Source organism: Sciurus carolinensis, chromosome 5 (assembly GCF_902686445.1).
Source record: "Sciurus carolinensis chromosome 5, mSciCar1.2, whole genome shotgun sequence".
Lineage (NCBI taxonomy): Eukaryota > Metazoa > Chordata > Mammalia > Rodentia > Sciuridae > Sciurus > Sciurus carolinensis.
In genome coordinates, this window is record NC_062217.1 from 12,098,036 (window position 1) to 12,119,597 (window position 21,562).

General features: G+C 38.3%; 1 protein-coding gene and 1 pseudogene across 7 annotated transcripts in view; one reads left to right on the forward strand and one right to left on the reverse strand.

Annotated features, from left to right (window-relative positions):
* Positions 1-21,562, forward strand: part of Dock9 (dedicator of cytokinesis 9) — a 273,347-nt gene that overhangs the window by 45,308 nt on the left and 206,477 nt on the right. The gene's annotated exons all lie outside the window — the stretch shown is intronic.
* LOC124984991 (serine/threonine-protein phosphatase 2A catalytic subunit beta isoform-like) lies at positions 15,579-16,498 on the reverse strand (annotated as a pseudogene).

Sequence of the window (21,562 nt, forward strand, 5' to 3'; positions counted from 1 at the left end):
CATTTTCTGAACTTTTGTGCAGGCCACCAAACCCGTTTCCATTCTGTTTGCTTTAGAGGGATAAAGCCATTTTTGGTTACATTGCTGATTTAGTGATGGTCTCACCTAGTCATGCTTTTGGGGTCCTGGGCATGTCTGGAAGGGGTTGATCAGACACATTCTGTTATGATTTGTGTCCTCTCTCCTTCCCCTGACCCCTCCATCCTACTGTTCTGGGCTCCTTTAATAGAGGGCAGACCTTGCCTCTGTGTAGTTTCTTCCTCCTCTGGAGCAGAATAGGAGATCTTTGTAAATGTTTGGCGAATAACTACTTGAATTCTGTGGGATTCATGAATGATTTATGCTCCCAGTAAATCTCTGGTACTTTTTGGGTTGAGTTTTGAAGTAGAATATTTTATTTACACAATCACTATATGTGCTTTACCCTGAAATTTATGTATTGCTGTGGGATCTGTAGTTTCTCAAAAAGTCAGTGTCAAATTTTCCCCCCATTTTCCCACTAAGATCTCAGCAATACTCATAGAATAATGTTCCTGCTAACTGTGATGTAAAAAGAACTTGTCTTAGTTTGGGCTCCTGAAGCAAAATACCATAGTCTGGGTGGCATAAGCAGTAAGCATTTATTACTCATGGTTCTGGTGACTAGAAGTGCAAGATGAATGCGCTTGCATATCCCGTGTCTGGGGAAGGACTTCTCCCTGGCTTCTGGAGGGCTCTTCCATTATATCCTCACATGGGAGGGAAAACAGAGAGATTAAGCAAGCACTCTTCTCTCTCCTCTTATAAAAGCACTAATCTTATCATGAGGTTTCCACCCTCATGGCCTACTCACTTTCCAAATCCCTATCTCCAAACACTGTCACACTGGGGATCAGATTTCATCATGTATATCTGGGGAGGACACAAGCATTCAGTCCATAGTAGAACTGTGTAACTATAATTCACTTTTATGGAGCAGTTAATGTACTAGAGGTAAGTACGGTTATTGTTCCCATTTAACAGTAACTTGTTTAAGGTTAAGGAACTGGAGCTTCTCAGGCCAGGACTGCTGGACTCCAAACTCACTGCAGAATTCTTTTTTGTTTTGTTTTTGAACACAGGGCCACATAACCACTGAGCCACACCCCCAGCCCTTTTTTGTATTTCATGTAGAGTCAGGGTCTCACTGAGTTGCTTAGGGTCTTGCTGAGTTGCTGAGGCTGGCTTTGAACGGATGATTCTCATGCCTCAGCCTCCCAAGCTGCTTGTTCCGTCACGCCCTGCTCACTGCACCCTCAGTACTCAGAAGTATGTCACTCCCAGAGGGAGGTCCAGACGGATTTGGGTAATCAAGGAACCGAGGCTTGGTGGTGCTTAAAGATGGAGAGCTGAAGGTTGAGCAAGGGGACGCACTCAGAATCTCACTGGGCTAGTGCTGGGGCTCAGTGGTAGAGCGCTTGCCTAGCATGTGTTCGATCCTAGCACGGGGTTCGATCCTCAGCATCACATATATATAAATGAATAAAATAAAGGTCTATAAACATCTAAAAAAAAAGAATGGGCTTACTTGTGTAGAAAACTTCTCTACTGGACAGAGACCCTCAAGGTCTCCTCTGTTATATTGAAAACAAACATAGTGCCTGTTGAAAGAACAGTAACCTGGTGGCATCATTTTGCTGAGAATAGCTTCTGCACTTTATTATTACTATTGATAGTCAAAGTCTTACATGTATGTATGACTTCCTGTCATTTTTTCTTCTTTGTAACATTTTCCCACGATTTTATTTTAGAACTTAAAAATAAAACAACTTTTAGCCAGGTGAAGTTGGGTATGACTCTAATCCCAGCTACTTGGGAGTCTGGGGCAGGAGGATAGCAAGTTTGAGGGCAACCCAGAAAACTTAACAAGACCCTGTCTGAATGAATGAATAGGGCTGGGAACGCGACTCAGTAGCAGAGCACTTGTCTAGCTATATGAGGCTCTGGGCTCGATCCCTAGTACTGGAAAAAAAAAAAAAAAAAAAAAGGCACTAAAATTAACCTATAAAAGATGTTTCCTGAAAGCTTTTGTACTCCATGCTGGATATAGTAAAATGCAATATAGCACAGATTTTTGTTTAGAAATTGTCTAGGAAAGTAAGTGAATATAAATCAAATAGATTAAGAAATTAATCTTTGTTTTACAGTCACTCAGAGGATGACATAGAATAATAATGTCATGCTGCAAATGTGCACAGCTTCCAAGACCTCCATTACAAATTTTAAAGTTTTTCATTGTGTTTTGAGTCAGAATTAGGAGAACCTTGGCTTGTCCATTAGTGCTCAATAATTTCTAGGAAGTACTTAACCTTTCCTTTCTTAATCCCCCTTTAAAGAATAAACATGTGTATGGACTGAGTATAAATGTACTTTCCCCTGGGGATGTCCAAAATGGAAAAACTGAAACCTCTAGTTTTTCAAGGGACAGAGTGTGAAATGTGTTTTTCAAATTCCCCTTTTTCAGAAGCCCAGTTTTATTTTTAATTAAAAATGGTGTAAAGTCAGTTTTTCAACTTAATAACTATTGCTAGTTCATTGTCAAGACTAGGATATTTTGATGTTAAAGTATGAATTAATTCAAATTAAAATGAGTATACATCTGAGAGTCTGTTGTGTAAAAATTCTCCCATAAAGGCCATTTGTCCTTTAATAGCTTTACTGAGCTTAATTGATACACATCAAACTGCAGATATTTAAAATGTTTCTTTTGACACACATGTAAAACCATCACACATTCAAGATAATGAACATATATATTCATCACCCCTCAAAATGACCTTGTGTCCTTTACAGATCTATTGTTCTATAAATTAGTTTTTATAAAAATGGAATCATACAGTATGAACTCTTTTTGTCTTCTTTCATTCAGAGATCTGTCTGTTGCTATTTATCAATAGTTCATTCCCTTTTTGATGAATTCACTTGATTATATGGATATACACCATAATTCATCAGTCATGTTTCCAGTTTCTCATTATTGCAGATACTAGAGTTGCCCTGAGTATTTGTGGACAAGTTTTTGTATAGAGGTATGTTTCAATTTGTTTTGGAGTAAGTACCTTGCAGTAGAATGGTGGGGTCATCACACATTCCCTCTGACTACCTCCTATCTGCCAGAACCTACCTACCTGTGTGTCCACACTCTAGTGCAAGGGAGGCTGAGAGACATAGCCTGTGACTGGGTAACCAAAGCCCACTGTACTTCTGTTACTCCCTTGGATGTGGGGGTGAGGGAAGCATTTGGCACTTCCTGCTTTGTTGATTCATGTTTTGTGTTAAATTGCAGTTTATGGTTTAGTTGGAGTTAAGGGTGTTTCCTGTTGTATTAAATCTGCTTTTTCAAGTTTGAAAGTCATGAACACGACATAAGATTCATCATTCTTGTTAATTGAGTTTGATCTTTCTCCAGCACTCAACACACAATCCTTAGGTGAACATGTACATGAAAGTTGACATGCCAAGGGGAAGCTGAGGTAGAAGACAGGAACACAGATTCAGAAGCCCATCTTAAGAGTATTCTACTTCATTCTTTAGGAAGTGGATTAACTGAAAGTCTTGGAATGGCGTTGGAATATGACAGATTGGAGTAGTAGCTGATCTGGTAGCTCCATGTGGACCGCTGGGTGCGATCTACATTGAGATGGCTTACAGGGACCTAGCCTGTTGCTTCACCTCACCTCCCAGCATCTGCCCTTACCGCACGTGTTCTAGCTGCACTGAGTAAGTGTTAGTTCCTTGAGTGTTCCTTAAGATTATGCACTTCCACTTCTTCAAGCAACTTTGCTTGCCATGTGTATCACCTTTTTAGAAATGGAAATTTGGAGGCAGGGTATGGTGCTGCATGCCTGTAATCCCAACAACTGGGGAGGCTGAGGTAGGAGGATTCCAAGTTCTAGGCCAGCCTGGGCAATTTAGTGAAACCCTGTCTTAAAATAAAAAAGGCTGGGGCTATAGCTCAGTGGTACCCCCTACTTCGATTCTTGGGGTTGCAGGGAGGGAGGAAGAAGGAAAAAAAAAGAAAGAAATTTGGAGGTGAAAACAGAGAAAGGGTACATTGGAGGAGTGAACCTAGTGAGGTGGAGCTGTCTGTCCCTCAGCCATTTACTGAGCTCTGCAGTGTGCCAGGAGGTGTGCTGGTGACCTACCTGTCACCCCCTTCTGCCTCAGCATCGTCTGATGAATGTAGCATTCTCCCTGTTTTACAAGTGAGGGACTGAGGCAGAAGTTTAAGGGCTCACTCAAGTGTACAACAGTTGGAAACTGGCAGAGCCAGGAATTTGGGTTGACTTTTTAGCTTGAGTTTTTCCTGCCTCATGTTCTTCCTTTAAGAGGGCGGTCTGCTCCTGGGATTACAATGAACGTTAGTAATAGGATATCAAGGGGCTGTGGAATCTCCGTGAGCTTCAAAGTCAGGTTTGAGTTACACCTGCTGGGTGTGTGCCAGCGGAGAGCTTTTACTTTATTACACATGAAGTAACTGCTTTGCTGACTCCTTTTACTTAATTTGGGGAAATGGGGGAGGAAGCAAATTTGTAATACAGTTTTAACCAGTTGGAATAAACTCATCCCTGACTCCTAGAAGTTTATAAACTTTATAATCTCTTTTTTACTGCCACTATTTTGGCCATGGGATATGGAGTATGGAGCTTTAATCTGTATTATCTCCTTTTTAGTGCTGTTATTTTGGCTATGACGTGTGGAATGACAAGTAAATGTTTCAGGGTTATGTGAGCTGAGCAGTGTTAAAAACGTGTCGACTCTCTTCCTGAGACTCTTCCATTAATCCACTAGATGGAGCACCTGGTTTGAATATATTTCATGATTAGACATTGGAAGAAAAGAGTTGGGTCTTCACATCAAAGCCCTATTGCAGACCCCTTAAGTTGACCAGGCATTTTAATTTTTTTTTCCCTCTCTGAATATAAAACTTTTTGTTAGCATGTCTGTGTGTGAGGAATGTAGGGATTTCTTGGGGGACCTGACAGAGAAGTGCCATGGTAGAGTAGAAAGAGTTCTAATACAGAAGTCTGTGGATGTGACTCGATGTCTTGTTGCAGACACTCAGTCCCCTGTGACTTTGGTCATGCCATTATTAACCATCTTTGAGTTAATAGATGTCTTCAGTGTCCTCACTTGCAACATTGTTGAACTAGGCAATGTGTGAGATGTCTCCTATACACTTTAGGTATGTTGGGCCTTCTGTGCCATTCCTTCAGGTCACCTAGGTGACCAGAGATGCCTCAGCTCCTATTTTGCCTGAAGGACCTTGCACTCACTGCTAACACCTGTAAAGTGGAGAATCCATCACATTGCAGGACTGAAGGGGCCTTTGGTGGCATTGATTCAGTTGCCATTGCGATATTGCCCTCACCCACTAGCATTCTTACTTGTGCGAGCAAGAGTTTCATTTCCTCCTGAACATCTCATCCAACTTTAGGACAATACTACTTATTAAGAGAATTTTCCTGTTCTGGTCCTGTCTATCTCATCTGGGGCAACTTTGTTCTTATAATCTAATCTGTCTTCCATGTTTAGATTTTCTGTTTTATAACCAAGATGGAATGCTTGTCTTTTCCTTCTCTGCTGCTGCTGGGCCTGGCTGAATAAAATGATCTGGGAGGAATAGAAAATATCATCAAAATGCTTTTCAGCTTTTAGTTTCCCTCAGTGGATAGGAGGGTGACTATACGTACTTAAGTCTGTCATCTATTTTCACCTATATTAAGCCATCATATGCCCTGAAATCTTTAACTTTCATAGCAGATAATTATTCTTTGACAGCTGTTGACACATTTGTTCTTAAAAGCCAGTGATATCTAAGATTACTAGAATCTGCAATTGAATGTTTAATGAAGTGAAATTAAACTTTCATTTTTAGGTAGTTTTGGACTTTCTGTTGGAATATATAATTTCACCCTTCCTACTCTCTGTTAATTTTTAATCAAGTAGACATCTGCTGAACTGAAGGCTTTTATATAGGCCAGCATTCTTATTGGTTGCCAAGTACAAAAGAGTTTATAATATTTGGAAACAGACTTTTCAGAATTCCTTTAAAATTGCACATTTTATGTTCACTCCTTGTACTGAAGCTGCTTAGCATAAAAACATACTTTAATTTCCTGGTGTCTTCTGCTAATGACCCACATTGGTGACACTGATGGGCCAAGAGAAGGAAATGCATCATTAGTTTTTCCCAGGAAATATTGGATCATCAAGGTATTTCTTTGGTTGTATTGAATTTAATTTATCTTAACTGTGATATCAGCCCTTGAATTTACTGTGATTCTCATCAGGAACAGGAGGGACAGTTCCTCACCTTTCATGGAAGCAGAGAGAACATGAAGCTTTACATTGGCTGTGCGTGAACCACTTTTGCTATTTTAGAAGTTTTTTTTTTTTTTTTTTTTTTTTTTTTTTTTTTGCGGTGCTGGGGTTTGAACCCAGGGCCTTGTGCTTGCAAGGCAAGCACTGAGCTATATCCCCAGCCCTGTTTTAGAAGTTTTGATAGGGAACCTGGGATGATAAAAGAGATACCTGGCCACTTACTGACCATTTTCACAGGTGCCCTTTTGATTCTGGTTTCTATGTGCTCTTTCAGTTGATAAAGGAGACTTAACCTCAGCCTTCAGTCTCTCAAATACAGAGCCACATTTATTTTAAAGAACTAATATAAATAACTGAACTATAAGTTCAGGTTTGCCTTCAGAATCTTTTGTGTACAAATACTTGATTTTTAATTCCTCTTTCTATTATCATCAGTATTGTTTACAGGATCTAAAGTGATATGCCAGAAAGAACAGTGATGTTGGAGCTGGAGAGCACTGGTTCATATCCCACATACTGGCCCTGTGATGTTGGTCAAGTTAGTCTTCTTCTTCTTCTTCTTTTTTTTTTTTTTTTAAATATGTTTTTAGTTGTCAATGGACATTTATTTATTTATTTATATGTGGTGCTGAGAATCGAACCCAGTGCCTCACACATGCTAGGCAAGTGCTCCACCACTGAGCCACAGCCCCAGCCCTAGTCTTCTTTGAGTCTGGTTCGCGTTCTGTGATGGGAGAGTATTCAGGCAACCCATGTCTAATGGCCTAAGTTTTAATTTCTAGATAACATTTGAAGTGATGTCTTCTAAATTTGCATTTTCTTTAGGCACAATGTTACAAATTTGGGTTCTATTGAAGAAAATAATTTGGTACCACAAACCACTCAAAACTAATCTTAAAAAGTGATAATACTTTTAAAACATCAATTATAAAAACAAGATATTTATTATCCAGTTTATATTATTAATATTCCTTTTGGAGATACTTTACATGAATTTTGGGAGAATGCACTGAACTATTGGCTAAATTTTAGTTCTTTTCCTGTTAAACTCTCCATAGTAAGCATGGACATTTTTCATTATCTAGAAATAAATGAGTTCAAAATTTGGGTCCATCATTAAAAAAAGAAAGAAAGAATTTTCCTGTCTTTTTGAATGGTTAGTCCGGTAGAAGAAATGGTTCAATTTTCAGGAATCTCTTACTCTTACATTGTAATGATACTGGAGTTCAAATTCAAGTTTGTTTTCAAGGTGAAGAACAATTTCAGGGATGTGCTTGATGTATTCATGCCATTGGTAATTCACGCTTCCTTGGTGATGTCCCTGTTTGTCAATAGACATTCCTAAAGAAAAAAAAAAAAGCTGTCTGTATGCAAGGGAGAATTTTCTCAACTTCAGAATGTTGTCTTTCTCTTTGGTGACTTCAGCTAGATCTGAATGCTTGTTCTGTCCCGTCTGTTGTGTCTTGAAGCAAGGAAACCATCTTTCACTCAAGCTGGACAATTTTTTAATGCCTCTACAAAATTTATTCTTAATCATTTGCAAGAAAAACAGAAAAGTAGTCTAGTTCTTAGGCATCCTGTATTTATCCCATGAAATTATATGAATTTGCAGACGCCTGCTCCACTTTACCTGTCAGTGCAGTGTGGTTTCTCATTATGATTGATTTCATTTGTCTATGACAAAAATTTTCTTCAAATATTTTCCTATGTTTTTATTTCACAACTTTATGAAGTAGAATTTATACACCCCACAATACATTCTAAATTTTAAATGTACAATTTAAATTTTAGGAAATTTGTAGATTTGTGCAATCATCATCAGGATCTATGTTTAGAACATTTCGTTGTTCTTAAAAGAAGTCTCATGCATCTTAGCAGATACTCTTCTATAACACATCTATTTTCTGTCTCTGTAGATTTACCATTTCTGAACATTGTATATAGAGGAATCATTCAATATGTGGCCTTTGCATCTGGCTCATTTCACTTGTCTTAATATTTTTGAGATTCATTCATGCTCTAGCAGGTTCAGTACTTCATTTTTTACTGCCAAATAATATTCTATTCTGTTGTTTTCATGAAACACTTTTTGTTTACTCATTGACCGGTTGATGGACATTTGGGTTCTTTATGCTTTTTGGATATCAGGAACAGTCTGCTGTGAACATTTGTTTATAAGTCTTTGTGTGGACACCTGTTTTCATTTTTCTTGAATAGAAGAGTGGAATGACTAGGTTCTATGGTAACTTTGTTTCACATTTTGAGACACTGTCAAACTGTTCCCAAAGTAGCTATACCAGCAGTGTGTGAAGTTTCCTCCTGTTCAACAACCTTGCCAATAAATACTCAGTATGGCCAATCTTTTAAAAATTTGGCCATCTTCATGGGGTAGGAATGATACTAGAATGAATCTGACATTATTGTCCTGTGTGCATATGTGATTGCATGATCTGTGTAACTCTACATCATGTACAACCAGACAAATGGGAAGTTACGCTCCATTTATGTGTGATGTTTAAAATATACTCTACTGTCATGTATAACAATTAGAACAAATAAAAATATATTTAAAGATTTTGGTTATCTTAATAGGTGCAGTGGGACATCACTGTAGTATTAATTTTCATTTCCCTAATGACTAGTGACATTGAACATCCTTTTTATGTGCTTATTGGTTCTTTGCATATCTTCTTTGACGATCCTAGACTTTGAAAAGTGTTTATAGTCTAGGGTAGTATACAACTCAGGGTCCATTCAGAAAACATCCATCACCCCAGTTATTTTAACAGAATTAAATATAGAGAAGTGTTATTAAATATAAAGGTCAAAACCATAAAATATCATAGAGGTGGTGGCTGCGCAAGCAGCTGTCAACTGTAGGGCTATAGCCATTATTATTAAGTCTTAAAAATCTGCAGCCCAGGCCTCAGCATGAGTGCTGGGCAGCCGGTGGTGGTGTTTTTGAAGGGGGTTCCCGGAGTCTTATTCTCTGCAGTGCTGCAAACCCGCAAACCTGATTCAGCTGTGCACAGGAAGTAACTGCTGCTGCTTGGTGAAGAAATGCTGCTGGGGTGACCCTGGGAGCCAGAAGCCAGCAGGAAGCAGCAGCATCGGGCAAGGAGCAAGCCTTGCAAGTCTTTCCCTAGCGTCTCCTGGTGGCTGAGCCGAATGGAGCCAACCCATAAAACAAATGGGTTCAGCGTACCAGACCAGCACTACACATCTGAGTTTGGAAGTGTGGGGCCAGAGCTGAGGGACAATAACTTTTAACTGGCATTCATCCCTTTGGATTCTTAGCCTCTAGACCCACCCTTGTAAACATATTTGAACTTGTGCGTAACAAAAACTACTGTGTTTCAGCCTAATTAGAATGTGAATATCCTTCACACAGTAAACATGTTCTCACCAACTCCCCAAAATGGGGTGTCCTGTCACAAAGTCTCAATCATTGTATCTGTCTCTGGGAGAGAGTCACGTTATCCATTTCTGGGCTTTATTAATTAGTCCTTAAATGTAGTTGCAGTTCTGCTTCAGTATTGTGTTATACAAAGTATAAATTGTAGAGTTTTCAACAACGCTTGCATAAAATAGTACAAGAAGAAGAAGCAGAAAATTTGGTGTCAACAGCCCCCGCCCAGCCCCAAACAAGAAGGAATGGCAAGAAGGGCCAGGTCAGGCCCCCCTAGCGGTAGTTGATATATATGCCTTTCTTTCCCTTGTTCATCCCATGTTTCCTTTGTTCCCAGCCAGGTTTGTTCCCTCAAGTTCTTAGGGTTTTTTATTTTAAGTCTGCTGAAGGTCTGAATTCTGAACTTGTTAAAGTTGCTGTAGATTCTAATTAACTTTTGTTATAGGGGTTGGAAGTACTAAACTTTCCTGAAGAAGGAAGCCATAAGTCCTTCCTGATCCTTTGGGAGGCAGCAACCCCGTTTCCTCTTAGCCAGCTGGCAGGGTATCCTCCTCCTTCACCTTTTGGTTCAGTAGCTTAAGGAGCCCCAGATGACCAAGTGACAGTCTTACCTTCCAATCACTGGAAATGTTGTTTCCTTTTAATGGGAACATTCTTCCCTTTAAAACTAGGAACTTTATACCAGTAGGGTTGGGAAGCAGAAATTCTTTGAGTGGGTTATTAGGGTGATAGTGAGAGAGACTGCCCCTACCTCCACCCATTGATTCCTAGACCAGGTCTTTTTTTTTTTTTTTTTTTAACATTTATATATATAACATTTTTCAACATTTATATATATATATATAAGTTGTAGGTGGACACAATACCTTTCTTTTATTTTTATGTGGTGCTAAGGATCGAACCCAGGGCCTCACCCCTGCTGGGAGAGCACTCTACCTCTGAGCCATAACCCCAGCTCCTAGAACAGGTCTTTGACTTTGGGGAAGTAACTAATTCAGAGCAAATACTGCATCATGTGAGCTAGAACTCCATCGTGTAGAATGTTTTCTGACATCTCCATGTTCAGTAGACCATGCCTTTCTTCTGGGCCAGCAGTTACAGGTGATGGGTTATGTGGTAAGACTGGGAATTCCAAGTGCTGAGAGATGTGCCTTAAAAACTAGTACCTGCAGTGGTTCTGCAAAGGAGCTAGTGGGCTGTGAGCTGTTTCCTTCCTCTCTTCTCTTCTTCTTTCCAGCGAACTGTAACAGACTTGTGAAGCCAGAATAGCAAGCAACAGGATTAAAATTTGGTTGTCAAGGGAAGTATTTTTATACATATTTACTGCGTCATAATTTAAAAGACATTGCTTCATATGATCCATGGTGACAATACTTTGAAAGCTGCTGGTTTAAAGAGATTTTTGAACTTCTGATTTCCTTTTTCCAAGCCCTAGTTGTTTAACCTGCATTTATTTCTCAGTCCTGCTCCACAGGGTGTCAGTGTTGGCTACAGTCCTTCAGTGCCTGAACATGAGGATGGGCTTCTCTGAAAATCTTAGTTCTTTGGAGCAAGGTCTAAGGATGGCTACCCCAAAGGGGATCACCTGGAAGACTGGCAACATGAGGCTAAATTCTGTGCTCAGTATCCGGCATGTAGCAGGAATATTCCCATGTGACACACTCTAATACAGATTTTCTTATATAATTTTTATCATTAAATTTTATGTTAAAATTTATATTTAAAGTTTAAATTTCCTGTATAGGTCAGGTGACTAGATTGACCTAAAGGAACCAATTTTCTGACTTAAATAAAATTCGTATCCTTTATTTATCTCTTTCTATCCTTTCTCTGATTTTTTTCTCTGAATGGTATTTTTTTCTTGGCTCTTGAGAGCCTGTGGTTAAAGTACAGATGAAAAATCTGTGGGAAAATATCTGCAAAACAAATTTCTTTGAATGAATTTGGATAGATGACTTGGCCCTCAGACCCAGACCTTGCCTTACATAATGAATGAACTGAAGTTATTGACCAGACAAAAGGTTTCTGTTAAGCATTCTATGAATTTTTAAAAGTGTTCTATGAATTTAAAGCACAATAGCTTTAACTGGCTCTGGATGAAGAAATCATCTTACCCTTCTCTTCTGTACCTCCCTCTGCATATACAGTGCCAAGAATGCTCTTGGGAATTCACTGTTAGGGGTAGTGATGTGTTTGGAAACAAAACTGTATCAAGCATAGGTTCCCTTCAAGAAAAATGCAGTTTAATAAGGATGCACCCCTTGATATGTCCTGCTTTTTCAAAAACTGTATCAGAATATGATTCACATGTAATTTATCCACTTAAAGCAAAAAATTCAAAGATTTTTCAGTATTATTGAGGGTTGTGCATCCATTACCATAGTCAATTTTAGAACATTTTTATTATCCCCCCCCAAAAAACTCTGGACTTCTGAGCCATCACCCCCAACTCCACCTGACTCAGCTGCCTAGTTCTAGGTAACCATGAATCTACTTTCTGTTTCTATAGGTTTGCCTGCTCTGGACATTTTATATTAATGAATTTCATACTAAGTACCTGTGTCTTTCACTACTGATTTCTTTCACTCAGCATATTTTCAAGGGTCATTGGTGTTATACCAGTACCTTATTTCTTTATATCATTGAATAGAATATAACTCTTTTAATCATTTAAAGAACTTACAGACTATTTTTTAAAGTGACTGACCTATTTTACATTTCCACCAACAGTACATGAGGGTTCCAGTTTCTTTACATCCTCACTGATGCTTATAACTGTCTTTGATTTTAACCATTTATTGGTTCTGAAGTAGCATCTCTTTGTTTTGATTTGTATTTTATCAAAGACTTTTTACTTGTTTACTGTTTTTTTTTTTTTTTTCTTGGTTCCTGTTTTTAGTTGTCAAGGAGGGATGGCAAATTCTGTAATCTGTTCAGTTCTTATGTTCAGGGTTGTTTTGCCTAAAATTATTCATTGCTCTGACTTATTTAAATCCACTTAAGCATCAGAGAGAGTTTGATCAAAGTAGCACTCTTTTAAAACACAGGCAAAAATTAAGCCATAACTCAGCTGAGAATCTAATGCAGGTTCTGAATTTTGTATCTTTGTCAAAAGAAATTAAAAACTCGAAGGAGTTAGTAAAGAATGAGGCTTAATGAGTGTCTAAGCAGAGGTAGAGTATACATCTAGTTCCTTTTTATATGACTAGAAGCATGGACAAGGGAATACATACTTTATTTTGTGACTTTTTCCTCCATTTTTTCAAAAACATAAGACTATTTCGAAACATTATATTTTTTCTCCCTATATAGAGAGGAAACCACTATAGTATATTTCTTACTACTTTTTTGATTAATCTAATTGAAAAATCTGACCAAATTACAATAATTTAAAAAATGTGAATCTCAAATTTTATAAATGATTTTATATTTTCCTTTTTGCTTCCAAGGAATATTTATGTTGAGACATTATTTCTATTCTGTCACAATGACAATAAAATAATTAAGATAGCTGCTAAAAATGTACAAGTAATTGAAGTATTATAGATTCTGAATTTTAGTCTCTTCACATGCCAGCCATAATTCCATATTTGAAGAACATACTGCTTCAGGGGGTTCATAATGCTGTTCACATACACATTTTTTATTGTTTAAATTTAGTATAGCTTGATATTATGTGATCTTTTCAGATGACTGCCTAAAATAGAATTTCCTGGGAAGAGACTGATGGAGGCCAAGATGAGGTCACTGTGAAATTCTGATTTCATTATGTTGTTGTGAGTTTGCTCTGCTTCCTTGTTCTTCTTTTAGTCTCATTTACAGCTGGTGCATTTCTTGGTGCTGCCTGTATTCACCGAGATCCTTTGTGCCATTAGTCACCCTCCACCAGCACCTCCCCTGCAGAGGTGTTCAGGAAGGTGCTAGGCCAGTAGGTGAGCTCCTTTGGCAGCTTCTCATATTTGACATTGAGTCAGCCTGTGTGGGTTTATTGGTTTCTCTTCAAAGAACTGAGCTCCTTCAGAAGTCACAATTTTCCTCCTTGACCTCTCATAAAGTAACTGAAGTTCAGCCACTGCTTGTGGCTTCCCAATGAGGGGTCAATCCACGTAGCTCTCTTGGTTTGTTCTTTATAGCTCTCAAAATAGTAGAAGTTGTGTACAAATCAGAAATTTAAATATCAGCTGTGTCTTTTTCTATGATGTACATAATTAGGAGGACTTCCAAGAAGGCCAGTAACAAGTTGAATGAGAAAATAGAAAATAAAAATTATGAAACTGTTCCTCTAGCTTCTCTGCCTTTTGTGAGGGGCCAAGGGGCCATAGGAGAGTGGGGAGAAAAGACTGGTTCCCTCTCCTGGCTTTCTGTTCTTTTCCTCACCTGTTTCCAGCAGTGGTAAGAAAACAGTACTCAGTAAATTGGGGGAATCTTCCTTTAAAAAAAAAATATAGTAAGGTATATCTAACAAAAATTATCATCTTGGCCATTTTTAAGTGTATAGTTCATTAGCATTGGGTCCATCCCCACCCCTCCCTCTCCAGGACTTTTTCAAATTCTCAAACTGAAACTCTACCCATTAAACTGCTCCCCAGTTCCCCTCACACAACCCTTGGCAACCACCATTCTATACTCTCTCTCTGAACTTGACTGTTCTGGGCACCTGGTATAAGTAGATATGTATTTGTCTTTTGCACCTGATATAAGTAGACATGTATTTGTCTTTTGCACCTGATATAAGTAGACATGTATTTGTCTTTTGCACCTGATATAAGTAGACATGTATTTGTCTTTGACGTCTGGCTTATTTTACCTAGCATACCATCTTCAAGTTTCAAACATGTTACAGCATGTTTCAGAACTTTTCATTTTTAAACTGAATAATACTTCATTGTATGGACATACCACGTTTTGTCCATTCACTCATCACTCAGTGAACACTTGGGTTTTTCTTACCTTGTGGCTGTTGTGACTAGTGCTGCAGTGAGCATGGGTGTGCACATAGCTTAAGTCTTTGTTTTTGTTTCTTTTGCATATATCCCTAGAAGTGGAATCATTGGAGCTCATGATAATTCTATGTTTACTTCTTTGAGGAATTGCCATATAATGTTTTCCACAGGGGTTGTACGTACCATTTTACATTCTTTTTTTGTTGTTGTTGTTTAAAATGGAAAGTTTATTTGTTCAGTACACCAAATAGAATGCAAGCACTGTCATGACAAATATACAGAAATATGCAGATCCACATAAAACAGTAATTTAGTTTAAACGAAGGGAAATCTCTGTTATGACAACACACTCCCAAGAAGACTTCTTTGTTAATTATACATTTCAATAAAATAAAGGGTAATGGATTAAATGGAAGTTTTACAAATAAAAGTTTTACAAATAAAACTCCAACCCTTATTAATCCATGCCAGTTAAACACTATAACTAAAATTCCCAGATAAGCACAGAGAAGATGCAGTTAGTTACCTTTTTTCTTGAACAGTCCAGAGGAAAATGGTTACTACAAATATAGCTGGCATACTGTTAGACTGAACAATCTAGAACATACTGTACTAAATTCCAGTCCCAAATTGTGCTAAATGCTCATCATTAGTATGGCACATTTTGTCCATGATGTGGTTTAATGCCAAGACAGATCACAATTTGTTACAGAAACACACAGATTACTGTTGCTTTTTCTATTCATTTTTAAATATATATGTGTGTGTGTGTGTATATATATATATTTTATATATATATATATATATATATATATATATAATTATTATTTTTTTAAAGCCAGGTATACTTCCACATACAAAGACAAAATTTTCCCAGGAGGAGTTCATAGGAAGTAGTCTGGGGTGCTCTGGGTAACATGAGGCTCTCCACGATGAGGTGCTGGATCAAACTGAAGAAAAGAATATCTTAAAGTGTCATCTAGTAACTTGATAGCAGCCTGGTTCCCACAACAATAACAGTAATTGGGTGCACTAAAAATGGTAACCACATTCCAATAATGGCACCAATTATATCCTTCCATTACAAGCTGGTGAGCACTTGAAACCAGTGTGAGACCATTGGCATGGTTAAATGTTTCAGAAATGTCTTGTCCAAATGTGTAGCCAGCACCACGTGGTGAAATACCCCAGCCACCACAATCATCTGGAACAGATCACACGTTGGGCCCTCATGTGGAACTTCTTGTAAACGATCCAGAGCTCATATATGATCCAGTGTATCTATGGATGGAGAGAGGCCACCATGGAGGCAGAATATCTGTCCATCTACTAAAGCTGTAAGTGGAAGGTAATCAAATAGATCCGTAAAATACTTCCAAACATTGGCATATCATTACTTTCATAGACATTCCTCATAAAAGCCATATACTTGGGTAATTTTGTCGGCTTTCATGATTTCCTCTCAAACTTGTATTGCGTTCTGGATAACGTACCTTTAATGCTACACACAAGAAGAGCCACAGTCTCCATGGAATAATAACCTCTATCTACATAGTCATCCATGAATAGATAGTTTGGTGATTTTCCACCAATTCTAAAGAGTTCCATAAAGTCATGGAATTGGCCATGTACATCTCCACAGATCGTAACAGAACACCGAACTTCTTGCACATGATTCTTTTGTTCAAATTTCCTTAGCCTTTTCACACAGCGTCCGCACTTGGTTCTTGTTAAGCTGTTTACAATCATTCAGCTGCTCGACCCATTGGTCCAGCTCCTTGGTGAACGCCTTGTTGTCCATGGCAGCCAGCTCCCCTTCCCCGCTGCCTCCCCGCCCCCCATTTTACATTATATCTGAAATAAGACTTTTTTCTTCTTTTGGAGATTTTTATTTTAACACAGTTTTAACTTGGTCTCTTGTAAAAAAAAAAATTTTTTTTTCACTCATTTCTTTTGAAAAACTGACCAACCCTGGCAGGGCACTTCCCTTTACTCTTTATCCCTGGAGCCAGGTTGGGTTGCTTTCACTTCCTTTCACATGGGTGCTCAGAGCAGCCCACAGACTTTTTCCTCTCTAGAATTTTAGCACCAACATGGAGAAACCTGTGTTGCTTTGTATTCTGTGCTTTTGAGAACATTGAATTAGTATTGTTAGCAACAGATCTTATTCCAATATTTTATGTGGTTATACCTCTAAGGATACATTTTTAGAAAAAATAATTTGCTTCACAGTAGTGATACAGCAAGAGTGCAGATCTGAGATTCTCAGGAGGTGTAAGGCTCTTGTCCACAGCCCTGCCTTCTGGGTGTGCCTGTTCTCTCTGTTCACCTAAAGGTAACTGCCACTAATGGCATTTTAAAGTGCTCTGACTCTGTGATTGTTTTCAGGTGGGAATAATAGATGATGGATACATTTAGAAATGCTATAAGCCAAAATTTTAAGTTTCATGTTCTCGAAATACACAATGGTAAGAGAGTTTACTATTTTTTAAAAAATTTAAAATATTTATTTATTTAACTTTGGTACCAGGGACTGAACCCAGGGGCACTTAACTACTGAGCCACATCTCCAGCCCTTTTTAGTTTTTATTTTGAGACAAAGTCTTGTGAAGTTGCTTAGGTCCTTACTGAGTTGCTGAGTCTGGCCTAGAACTTTTGATCCTCCTGCCTCAGGAGCCTTTGGGATTACAGGCATGCACCACCACGCCTAGCTCTTTCTTTATTTTTAAAAGGCCTTGTTAATAACATTCTTTAATTTCCCTTATTTTAAAAAAGACTTTAAAAATCGACAATTGCTGACACATTCATTCCTTTTTTCGCCACTTCTCCTAACTCCCTTTTCATATTTCAAACCTATTTTTCTCTTTTAATAATTTTTTATCAAGATAAATAATTTCTCATATCTTTGAATTTTGTTTCAAGAGATACTTGCAGTTTTAGAGGAGTTACCCTGATTTTAGTCTTAATATCAGGGAAGGAAAAAACTTTATCTCTGGGGGCTGGGCCTGTAACTCAGTGGTAGGACCCTTGCTGTGCATGCATGATGCCCTGGGTTCAATCCCCGGCACTGCGGAAAGAAAGTTTACTTGGGACAGAAAGGGAAGACAAAACCGACAGACATTTCCTTAGCATGTGATATATACTAGGTCATGTGCCATGCACTCTATTTATATTTGATGGTATTGTCTGAATATGAACTGAATAGGGCAGTGAGAGGCCAACCTACCTGAGAGTTCTTTGCTCCTCACTGCGTTGCTAGAAGAAATATGGACTGTCAAGGATGGAAACAAGCTCTTCCTGGGGACTGGCTATCATAATGACATTTAAATAGAATGAGTGACATGTTGGGTTCTACTCACACTCCATTTAGTTAGGTTTTGTGATACGCGGCTTTGTCGTGTGAGATCTTCATTTCAACCACTGCAGAATGGAGAAGATTCCACTCTCCTCCCAGCCTTCAAGGTAGAACCAGTGTCTGACGGAGGTAGAAGACATCTCTGTTTGAAATACAGTGTTAATTTAATTTGTAGTTCTAGCTTCTCTAGGTGTTATTTCACATTCCTCTTTATCCATATATTTCTGGGAAAGTAGTAAGTAAATCTACCAATCAAACTAATTTGACTTTTAGAAGACATTTAAAACAGAATGACAGTTGGCAAGGAGAGAGCTGCAGATGGAAGCAGAAGCTCCAGATGGTTTCATTTTGAGGGGGCTCAGAGCTTGGGACCTGTTTACTGTGGTCTCTGGCTGCATGGGTGAGTTTTTTTGTGACCACTGAGGAGGCCAGCAGATCTTAAACATACAGGCTTTCCGGTGGTTTATGCAGTGTGAAGCCCCTTACCCAGGTCTGTAATGCACACCCTGAGGGCAGCCCCAGCCATCTTAGGGTATTCCTGAGAACTGGGACCAAAGCACCATCCAGGAATTGTTAAATTCTTCAAGCAAGGTTGTGGTTTTAAGTTCCACAGAAAATCCCTGGGAGGCATACAGCAGTAGGCACTTGCTATGTCTGGGTTGCGTTCTCCCCTGTTGTCTGCTATGAGTTTGGGAGAGGTGTCATTCCTTTCCCTCCCTAAGTTTAATAGCTAATTCACTGTTAAGGCCACGCTGCAGACAGGGTGGGTACTGCCTCCCCCACCACCAAAATGTTTTTGTATGTTGAGCCTAACGAGATCATATCTACCCCCATGAAATGGTTTATTATTCACCAAATGAAATGCTTTCTAGGGAGAATAGGGCAGCTCCCAAGTAGGTCCTAGAATCAATGGCTTGCGTAGGCATTGAAAGCAGACTGGCTTGGGGTTTTTGTAGTAGTCTGTGGGGAGGCAGGAGGGTGATGGTTCCCTGAGTGTTTTGAATTTCCTTCTGGTGCCAAAACAAGGAACCTGGATTTTCCTATCAGCATATCCAGATGTGGGACAGAGGGGGTAAGGCTTCAAAACTGTCTGCATCAAGCATCAAAAATGGAATGAAGCCCTTTATCACATTCTCCTTTCATGTAAGTCACTCTGTTAAGGTGTTAATTCAGTAGTTTTATTAGTATAGTCATAGACTGTATGTTGTGTATAGATAGCATATATGGTACCACAGGTTAACATTTACGTAGATATAAAATGATTAATATTTAAAATCAATACAAATTCTGTATATTAGAAACAATGGTTTCTGAACATTTTAATTACCAAGAGCAACCTGTCCCATTAGCAGTTACCCCCATATTCCCTCTCTCAGTCCCTAGGTGAGCACTAATCCATTTTCTTTGTGGATTTGCATGTTCTGGACATTTCATTTGAATGCAGTCATACAATTGAATTTGTGACTGGTACTTTCATTTGCTTGATGTTTTTCAGATCTCTTCGTGTTGTAGCATCCATTGGTACCTTGTTCCTTTTTATGGCTGAATGATTCTCCACTGTATGGATATGCCATTTGAATTTGTCTTGTTGAAAAATGATTGATTTACAGCTGATGAGACGATGGGAGGGTCAGGTCTCATTTCTAGCAGGAAGACATCCATTTGGGTGTGAATCTCAAAAGGGAGTCAAACATAGACATCCAGTCTTGGGAGCTCTGTAAATTAGACATGATCTTTACATATGTAAGCGTGAACGTGAACTCCAAATCGAAACGTACGCTTTAGCTGGCTGCCCTGGTTGCCAATAGACACCATCTATCTCTTCGTGTTCTTTGATGAAATTCATGGTAATTATCCTTTCAACAGCCTAGAATCATTCTGATGCAGAAAAATCAGTGAAACTAAATCAGTCAACACACCTCTTGAATTGTTCATTATGTCATGCTTCTGTCAGCTTGAAACCCCATTTTTGACCTTGTTAACTCCTTTGCTGTCAATATATTCCGTTGGTTTTCTCTTGCCCACTAATTTTGTTGCTTGGAAAAAAGGTTAATATTTAAAATTGATACAAATTGCTTAAATGCTTATTAATGAACCTCTAGGAAGCATTTCTTTTTTCCTCTGAAGGATAGTAAGTTGTTCCATTCTCTTTTTTAAAGTTTTATTGAGATCTGATAAATAAAATTGTGTAACTTTAAAGTATACAGTGTAATGATTTCATCTGACAAAATAATTACTCACAGTCGAGTTAGTTAACACATCTATCACTTAACCTTTTATTTTTAGTGGTGAGGACATTTAAGACCATTAAATACTATCTTAGGGTTTTTAAAATAAATCGAATAAAATTTACCAGCAGTTTCAAATTTGCTTGGTTGTCATTTATAATGCTTTGTAAAGTTCAAATGTTGTCTTTTGTTCCTCAAATAATATTCTTTATCTTCTATACCTAGGATATCTGAAATAGGTAATAATATTAAGTTAATTTTGAATTTTCTAGGTATCATCTTTATACTGAACAAACTTGCCATTTAAGGTGTTCCTTGAAGTATAGAAGTGAAGTTAATTGATGGATATTTCTGAGTTCTCAAGAGAGACAATTTAATCCATATGGTTAGTGTTTTATAGTCTCTAATTTTATGTTTCTGTATAGGTGAATTTCCATGTTGTTTATCTGCCTGTATCCCAATATCTCATGAAGATTTGTATTTCCTGTTAACAGATGAGGGTGTAATCTTGAGTTTTACAGCTTTCATTTAACAGAATCACTGCTTGGAATTGGAATGTTCTAGGCCCCATAGAGTTATTGTTTTGTGCATATGGCCAGTATTTCCACCCCTTTGATCTTATGTGGCTGTTAGATACACTTTGCATAAGAATGCAGGAGCCATAATAAGCCTAGATATTTGCTTTTCCTTGGGGTCTAGTGGCTAAACTAACTAGGCAAAACAGACATTTTGGAATCTTGACTCCATGGTGTTCACTAGAGGTCTGCTCTTACTACATGGCCTGGGTTTCTCTTCCCTTCCTCAGCATTCAGTTCAAATTCACTCTAACTTGGAAATCTATAGATAGAAAATGAAAACTATCTGTTGCCTTGTGAAATGAAAAATAATATCAGAGCAGATCTTAAAAGAATGATGCCTTTTTTTCTAGATTCATGTTGTAAGTGATAGGGTTTTCCCTGTGTGTGCATGTTGTTTTTATATAGTTAGCTTTTTATTTTTTAGGAAGGAAAATAGCAGGAGGCAGTGTGATATATCAATGGAAAACTTTAGCCATTCCCAAGGATTCACCTGAGATAGTATAGTGTTACTGAGTTCAGTTTGCAGTGGATGGACCCGATCACTAAAAATAATAACTGTGCTGACTGTGAGACTTCAGCATGTTTTGCCATTGCATACTGGAGCACTGCTTCAGAGGCACACGTCTCGCCATTCGGGGTAACCCTTTATCCATATTCTCATTTACAGCTTTTGGTGCTAGAGAAGGGAGAATACTTTAAGCAGTGCA